At 33.2% G+C, this 8,376-nt stretch overlaps 1 long non-coding RNA gene across 1 annotated transcript; it reads left to right on the top strand.

Annotated features, from left to right (window-relative positions):
• The first annotated feature begins 5,379 nt into the window (after window positions 1–5,379).
• Window positions 5,380–6,690, top strand: LOC143227271 (uncharacterized). Its single transcript, XR_013014975.1, has 2 exons — window positions 5,380–5,669; window positions 6,532–6,690. It is a non-coding gene; the product is annotated as an uncharacterized LOC143227271 (long non-coding RNA).
• The last annotated feature ends 1,686 nt before the right edge of the window (window positions 6,691–8,376 follow it).

Below are 8,376 nucleotides of genomic sequence, written 5' to 3'. Positions count from 1 at the left end.
AACTTTGAGACTTATTAAGACACTATTAGAAAACCACACACTGACTTTCAAGAAATACAAAGATCGTCTTGTGGTCAGACACACACAAACAGTGATTCTACAGTAAGCAAAACCATCGTGGACATATCGACATAATATTTTTAAGAACTAACTATTCACTTAGCAGAGAGGGGTGATCCAGCTTTATAACAATCAGATGTGTTTAGTATTCATAATCAATTCCTAGTTTGGTTAAGAAAATATAGAGGGCAGTAAGGTCTAGAAAACCCTATTGATCATGGGTTTCAGTTAATACAGATGATGTTTTCATTTGAATACATGAAAAACATTTATTAAAATAAAAGTCAATTATATTACACTGTTACCATACACGTATTTATGTTATGTTCAATACTGATAGGAAGCTTTATATAATTTTAATGTTAACAATACTTTAACTATAGTTTTTGTATGTAAACTTCCCGACAAATGGCCAGACTGTGTCAGAATGTTTAGAATATTTTCAAGTACAATTTATGATTTTTACACAGCATGTAAGATATATAAGATTTTATTATACAATACGCCATATTATGTAAACTAATGGTGTAAGAATTATTTGTTCATGATTAGTGTTTGTAATCACAGTTTCCACTTCAGACATATTCTAGTTTTAAATATATGTCTGAAACAAACTGTCTGAAGGTCAGTCAAATCTGGGTCAGTTTTTAAATACAAATATCCTGTACCTTTCACTACTAGTAACCAGACCTAATGTAGTTCTGTTACATGAATAAAGAATGATGAACCAGCTCTTAAATGTAAGTATATCATTACAGACTTTGTTAACTTATGTAATTTATGTGTTTGTTTAACATCGTGATGACTACTTTCAATTATGTTCTTTATAATATTATGTGATTTTAATAATCATATATTATGTTATATTTTAATCCATTGGAAGAAAAAACAAATGTTGTTGTCTGTAACAAGCGGTGAAAAACCAGTAAGTCATAAAACAAAAACAATTAGGTTCCTCTTCCATTATACAAGGTGAACAAACACCTGATTCATCTCTTGTTCATTTTACTGGGAATAACAGTTACTTCATTCTAGCAAGTTACGAGAAAAAATTGAATGTTTATATTCGATAGTGTGAGGACTTTGGAAATAGAAACCTATATGAAACCAAGGAAGGTATCACTTTTCTTCAACAGGATAAAATGAATTTAAACAGAGGATATCAAACAATAGTATAGCTGTACAGAGAAAAACTGAACATTTTTATTTTCTAGAAAAACGAAACCGTGTTGCATTGTTAATGTTTTTTTATCTTTTGTTTATATATTGATTCAATTATAATGGTATTGATATGTTATTTAATAAGGTTTTATTTGTTTTATCAAAATCTGAATGTCTGAATTTACGTGCACTGAGGTCTCGTATTAATATTTACTTTAATTTAAAATTATTGAGAAAACAGGTTAACTCCAATATTATTAACATATATATATCCTAAGCAAGTGTACCATATTTTACAACTGGTGTAGAAAGAACAGAGTGAAACCAATTATCTTAGTTAAATTAATCTTTCTTGTACCACGTGAGTTCGTGATAAATATATAAAGTTATAGTTCAAATCAATATTGTAAAAAGTAAATATACGTCTTTTTTAATCTGTATTTAATAAATTACTTACATTTATCAGGTTCTGATGATTACTCTAGTAAAAGACAGTTTATCCAGGAGTTATTAAATATAATATACTTACGTTCTACCTTTGAAGATTTTAAAAATAAACGAAATTCGTAAAACAACATTTACAAATTATCCACAGAATATTTCAAGTTATTCTTTCTTACGGAAAAAAAAACACAATAAAAACAAATGTTTTATATAACATTTTATAAATCTAACATGTTTACTGTATATCATAACCTACTTTATAACAATATGTATATTCATCATACTTTAACAATGATGAACATATTTTGTTTGTCATTAAACCTAACAGTTCGTATAATAAATTCATATGTTTGTACACTTTACATACAATAACAGAAAGCTACATGTACACTCACGAAATTCTCAGTATTTGATGGTGAAATAGGAAATTATAAGTAATTACTTCCTCTTTTCCATTTAGAACTTATATATTTGTCATTTAAATATAACTTTATATCTATAACAACCAATGTCTATACACAGTCTAACTTCTTGAAGGTGTAATTGTTTAGACACGTAAAGAAATAACAGTGTCATCTATCGTCTTACAACTTGGTCAATGTTCTTCAACTTTATCCAGGGTTAATTTCCTCTGTCAGGTCGACAGATTGACAACATTTGATAATTACAAATAACCAATACATAAAATATACATGAATTATAAGTACCAAGTTTAACACCTTCAGTATATCCAGTGTGGATTTCTTGTATTCTTTTCTATTCATTTTGACCCGTACACTGACCCTTTCTTTATCAGTCAAATAACCGTTACTTGACAAATAATTTGTTCTCTATGAGTTTCCTTGAAAAATATAAATATGTTTCATCTGTTACACATTAACACAATGTGTTAAATACTGTGTTACATCACTCTATCTATCTTTATAGAAATAAGTCACAACAATATTATGGTGACCGTCTCTTAATATTTTGATGTACTTCTATATTTTATAATCTCACGACATAAGATATGGTAAACAAGAAAAACAAATCAATCCTTTATATGAATTCAATTTATAAAGAGTGTCCCTATAATATTCACATGAAAAACAAAACTTTCAGAAACATGGTTCGATTTCCTTCAAGATATCATCCTTCAAAGATCATACTTATTATAATAAAGTTATTGTAACCATATTACATAACCACAGAACTTTATATGTCAGCTTGCTTGATAGAAGGTTTAAGAAAATTTTCTTAAGTTCGCTGTAACAACGAAAATAAGTAATAACATATTGACATACAGTTTTCTTTAAATCGCCTCCTAGTGGCATAGCGGCATGTCTGCGGATTCACACCGCAGGGTACATATAACCCGTTGTGTAGCTTCGTGTTGGCCCGGCATGGCCAAGCGATTAAGGCGTGCTGTGCGACTCGTAATCTGAGGGACGCGGGTTCGTATCCGCGTCACGCTAAACATGCTCGCCCACCCAGCCGTGGGGGCTTTATAATGTCACGATCAATCCCACTATTCGTTGGTAAAAGAGTAGCCCAAGAGTTGGCGGTGGGTGGTGATGACTAGCTGCCTTCCCTCTAGTCTTACACTGCTAAATTAGGGACGGCTAGCACAGATAGCCCTTGAGTAGCTTTGTGCGAAATTCCAAAACAAGCTTCGTGTTTTATTCTAAACAAACAAATAATATCCTTAAGTTACAGTTAGCCATGTTCTTATATTAAATAAATAAATGCTGTTTAGAAGAGCTGGAACTTTGCTATCCAGTTTTCAAGTAGTTTTATGATCATTGATAAAACACAGAGTTTTGTTGGTAAACAGGTTTACAGCCATGAACTTGTTATCACTACAGTTATTTCTGTCACTAAAAGGAAAGGAAAACAACAGCCTAGAGGTTTCTCACACAGACCACTAGGATACAGTAAAACACTGAGATAAACGAAATTTCCCTTAAGTTATAACAACGACTGAATACATGAAACTACCGTCATTATTAGACGATACACTCTTGCAGGTATCGGAGCTCGTAATGTGAGCTTGAAGGTTGTGAACATATCGTTCGAAACACGATATCATTTACCAGTTAAGATATCTAAGAATTTGTATTTATTTAATTATTTCTAACAGACTTTATATTTTTGATAAGTAACTAGTGGTTAAATATTTTCACCTGATGAAATGAGAATCATCTCGGATCTTAAAAAGTAGGCTTAACTTAGTTTCTTCAATAACATTTAGAATCTCACGTATTTCAAATATACTTTATTGCATTGAACAGAACATGTAAAAACAAACTTGTTTATAATCGCAGCTTACGATGATAAAAAAGATGGTGATTGTAAATATAAAATTAAATTCACAAAGGTATGAAATACCTATAACTAAAAAAACACAAGTTATTTGTTGGCCTTTTGTTTTTGTTTTTAAATTTGATCAAAAATTACACAAGAAATAGCTACATATATCCTCTAGTGCTTATTGTATACCAAGTGCGCATGTTTGTGATACATGTTAAAAATATCTTTTCCATGAATGACAAACTTAAGTTTTGTTGAAGTTCTGAAATCCTTTTGCAGGTAAAATCACTATTTTACACTTCTTCCTGTTACATGACGAGATACATTACACTATGAAACAAAATTATTACTTTTTGTTGTTCCTGGGCAGAAAGTGTTATTTCCCAATTGCTTATGCCTAAAATAAATAGAAAAAAAACCTATTTTTCTGTTCAAAGTTTGCCTTTGTAACCTTGGTAATGAAATTTTCAAATTTACCCATTTTCCAGAACATTTCAAGTAGATTCAGTGCTGAGGAGCTGATAGAGAATTTTTTCGAACTTTTTAGAATTTTCTAGAACTTTCTATAGTAATATACATACAGGGTTCACCACTTTAGTTTAGTTCTAGCTGCCTAAGTGAACACATAGACCTATCTGATTTTATCAGAGATAGCATCAAGAAGCTTCCAGCATTCTCCAGAAATATTCTGCTATGTATGTGACCAATATATCAAGACAAGAGCGTAAAAGTACTCTGTGACAGCATCTGCTAAAATGTGTGAAGCCTACAAGGCATATTTCGCCATGCTTATCGGGGATCAATACAACCCCTGGGGACTTCATTTTACCCGCGGGCACTGCAAAACAAAACTCTAGAAGGTGAGACGGACAAGTTTTGATTGCTTGAATAGTAATATTTTATATGATACAAATTTTACGCCTGGCATGGCCAAGCGCTTAAGGCGTGCGACTCGTAATCCAAGGGTCGCGGGTTCGCGCCCGCGTTGCGCCAAACATGCTCGCCCTCCCAGCCGTGGGGGCGCTATAAAGTGACGGTCAAACCCACGATTCGTTGGTAAAAGAGTAGCCCAAGAGTTGTCAATGGGTGGTGATGACTATCTGCCTTCCCTCTAGTCTTACAGTGCTAAATTAGGGACGGCTCGGTTCATTGGGCTAACAACCTACTCACTCAAATAGTTGTTGAAGAATCCGCAAGCGATTGCGGTTCTGTGTTTCTAGATGGAATCTAATTGTGATAACTAAGCTAATACAAATTTTAGACCTTTTTAAAATTTAAATATATTTTAATTTATTGTTAATTTCCAATAGTATAGAAAAATATCAAATATAAAATAACTTGCATGAACCTCTTATACATTAGCTGTGGATGAAATACATTTATTCTTCATAATAACAATTTTGTTTTGCTCTTTTGCAGGATGGTACAGAGGGGAAGAGAGAGCCCTAAAGTTCGCTATTTCAAGAATTTGATGTGAACTCACTGACCACTCACGCAATTGATACTTCTGCATGGTGGACCCTTTCAAATGTCGGGCTGGCAAGAATGCGTCTGTTATCATGTATCCGGACCTTCCATCACCCCAGTGCCACACTGCTCTGAGCTCCCTGTATCCACTCTGCCAGAGAGAAAACAGCCATCCTCAGAAGAGAGCAGCAAATCAGAAGAGGAGGTAGACGTTGAAGATCCACATTACAATTTCAGAGATGCAGCTGGTGAGAGAAACCCACACTACTCCAACCAAAGAGGTCTCAATGACTTGATCAGAGATCTTGGTTTAACAAAGTCGAATACTGATATTATATTTGAAAATGTGTTACAAATCAGGAAAACTACTCATTTATAAACATTTTGTTCATTTTTGTATAACTTTAGTACAAGTACACCTTGATTCATATGTTGTTTCATTCAGATTTTATGTAAATGAAAATGTGCAAATTTATCCAGTTTTACATAGAAAATAGGTTAATTTCTAAATTTCGTTATCCAGGTCACAAAGGCAAAGTTTGAAGGGAATAATGGCCATTTTCTGTATTTTTACAACATGAGCAATTGAGAAATAACACGCACTATCCAGGAACAAAATTTGTGTTACATAGTGTTATTTGTGTTATAAAGTCTTATTATCGACGTCAAGTAGTGCCTTACTGTTAATATCAAGTAATGTATTATTATTAACACTAAGTAGCATATGTTGTTAACACAAAATACCGCATTATCGGTACACGATATATTACATTGTATTTATTACCAAGTAGTAAAATGGTATTTATAATACAGTATTGTTAGAACCACGTACTGTTTAGAAGGGATAGAAATGAGTCATTGTGAACACAGCCCTGGTACATCTGCAACCAAATGGTTGGGTTGACCGTCACGTTAACTGTTTCAAGAGTGAAAAGTCGAGCATGCCAAGTGAGGTACCACCAGGTTGGTATTCTTGACCATGAGTAATTACGTGGCTCTAAGAAGTAACTCACACAAGTAATAATGAGACCAGATTTATCTTTCTGTAACTAAAATGGTAACTGTAACTAAAACTGAGACCTCAGTAATATATAAATTTTCTTTTTTCAGAAATGTGACAGAGATGAATATTTGGGGAAAAACTGAAGATCGTGGACAAGAAGACGATACTTTATGTTATCGTCAAATATATCTAACCATGTTTGTGTTCGATTGATTAATAACACAGAATGATGTATTATGTATTTTTTTGTATTCCTAATACTGGCAAATAAAACGAATTTCAAGTTTGGCATGAATTCTTATTAATCGACTCGTCATTCGTTATGATACACACAGGAAGCCTACATTTCAAACATTAACCTGATATAATTATCCAATAAACCATAGTTTATAAGTAGTGCTTGAAAACTGTAATTATAATCAGACATTTAGTGTTTAAAATAAAACTAATCTCCGAGTAAAATATATATTAATCAAGGATATGGAGAATTAACAGAAAGCCAGTGAAATACCAAATTAATCAGAATTACGTTCCATAAAAAATTATTCTGGAAGTTAATAACCCACTGGTGGGGTAAATGTTCATCACAGAAGACAAGCCCTAGATGAATGATTTTCAGTGTAGAATAAAGTCAGCGTTAACAAACAATCTTGGGTCAGAGGTAGGTTTGAAAGAATTTCAAGTTAAAACTCTAGATTCGATATCGGTGATGGAAACACTGAAGATATTCCACTGTGTACCTTGATATATGAATTAACCAATCCAAATAATTTAATGTAGTTGGTCCTGCCATCTATTGAGATTAAATATTAATTTTGGAGAATTTATATTGAAGATAAAAGGTAAAAAGAAAGAATTAATAATACATTTTTCAGTAATTATTATTAATTAAATATTATTGTTAAACATATAGTAAGTAATAGAATGAAAATCTATGAACTGTAATCTATGTTATTATCGAAATAACAAGAAAGGCTTAACAAACAGAAAACTTTTCAAAGTAATTTCGTTTCTTCTGTGTGGATATTTGGGTATGTTAATTTTTAAATACCCAGGAGGGTCAGGTGCACGAGACCTCTTCCCCCATCAAAATAATTAATCACTCTTAGTTTTATTTTTGAATTTCGCGCAAAGCTACCCGAGGGCTATCTGTGTTAGCCGTTCCTAATTTAGCAGTGTAAGACAAGAGGGAAGGCAGCTAGTTATCACCACCCACCGCCAACTCTTTTAACAACGAAAAGTGGGATTGACCGTAGAATTACAACGCTCCCACGGCTAAAAGGGCGAGCATGTTTGGAACAAAAACAAACAAATACGATAACCTGGTGTCGCTTTCTTTTATTACTGTTTTCAAAATAGTTGTTGTAGAATATATTCCTTTCACAAAAAGAAAACACGGATTTATTTTCACTGGTAAACAGATATTAATTGTCAAATCTATATTAGATAACAGATATTTTCATAGCTTGTCTGATTGAATCCGAGAAAACGAAACTTTACTGTCCGTTACCCGGGTTTTCACTCTCAGTAGATTATTATTCGAGCTAATTTCATTCTGACTTTACTGTTATGGTGAGATTTGAAATGCTTTCACATTGTAAAGAAAACTTGGTGTTTTTGTTTGTTTGTTTTGAATTTCGCACAAAGCTACTTTGTGCTAGCCGTCCCTAATTTAGCAGTTAAGACCAGAGGGAAGGCAGCTAGTCATCACCAACCACCGCCAACTCTTGGGCTACTCTTTTACCAACGAATAATGGGTTGACCGTCACATTATAACGCCCCCATGCCTGAAAGAGCGACCATGTTTGGCGCGAGGGGGGATACGAACCCGCGACCCTTAGATTACGAGTCGCACACCTTAACACGCCTGGCCATGCCAGGCCAAGAAAACTTGGTAGGTCCGCGATAAATTCAACGACATGTCAACAATGTTCGTGACTCGATTTCACCTT

This window comes from Tachypleus tridentatus, chromosome 9 (assembly GCF_004210375.1).
Source record: "Tachypleus tridentatus isolate NWPU-2018 chromosome 9, ASM421037v1, whole genome shotgun sequence".
Lineage (NCBI taxonomy): Eukaryota > Metazoa > Arthropoda > Merostomata > Xiphosura > Limulidae > Tachypleus > Tachypleus tridentatus.
Note: the sequence above shows the minus strand (reverse complement) of the source record. Positions and strands in the feature narration are given on the sequence as shown.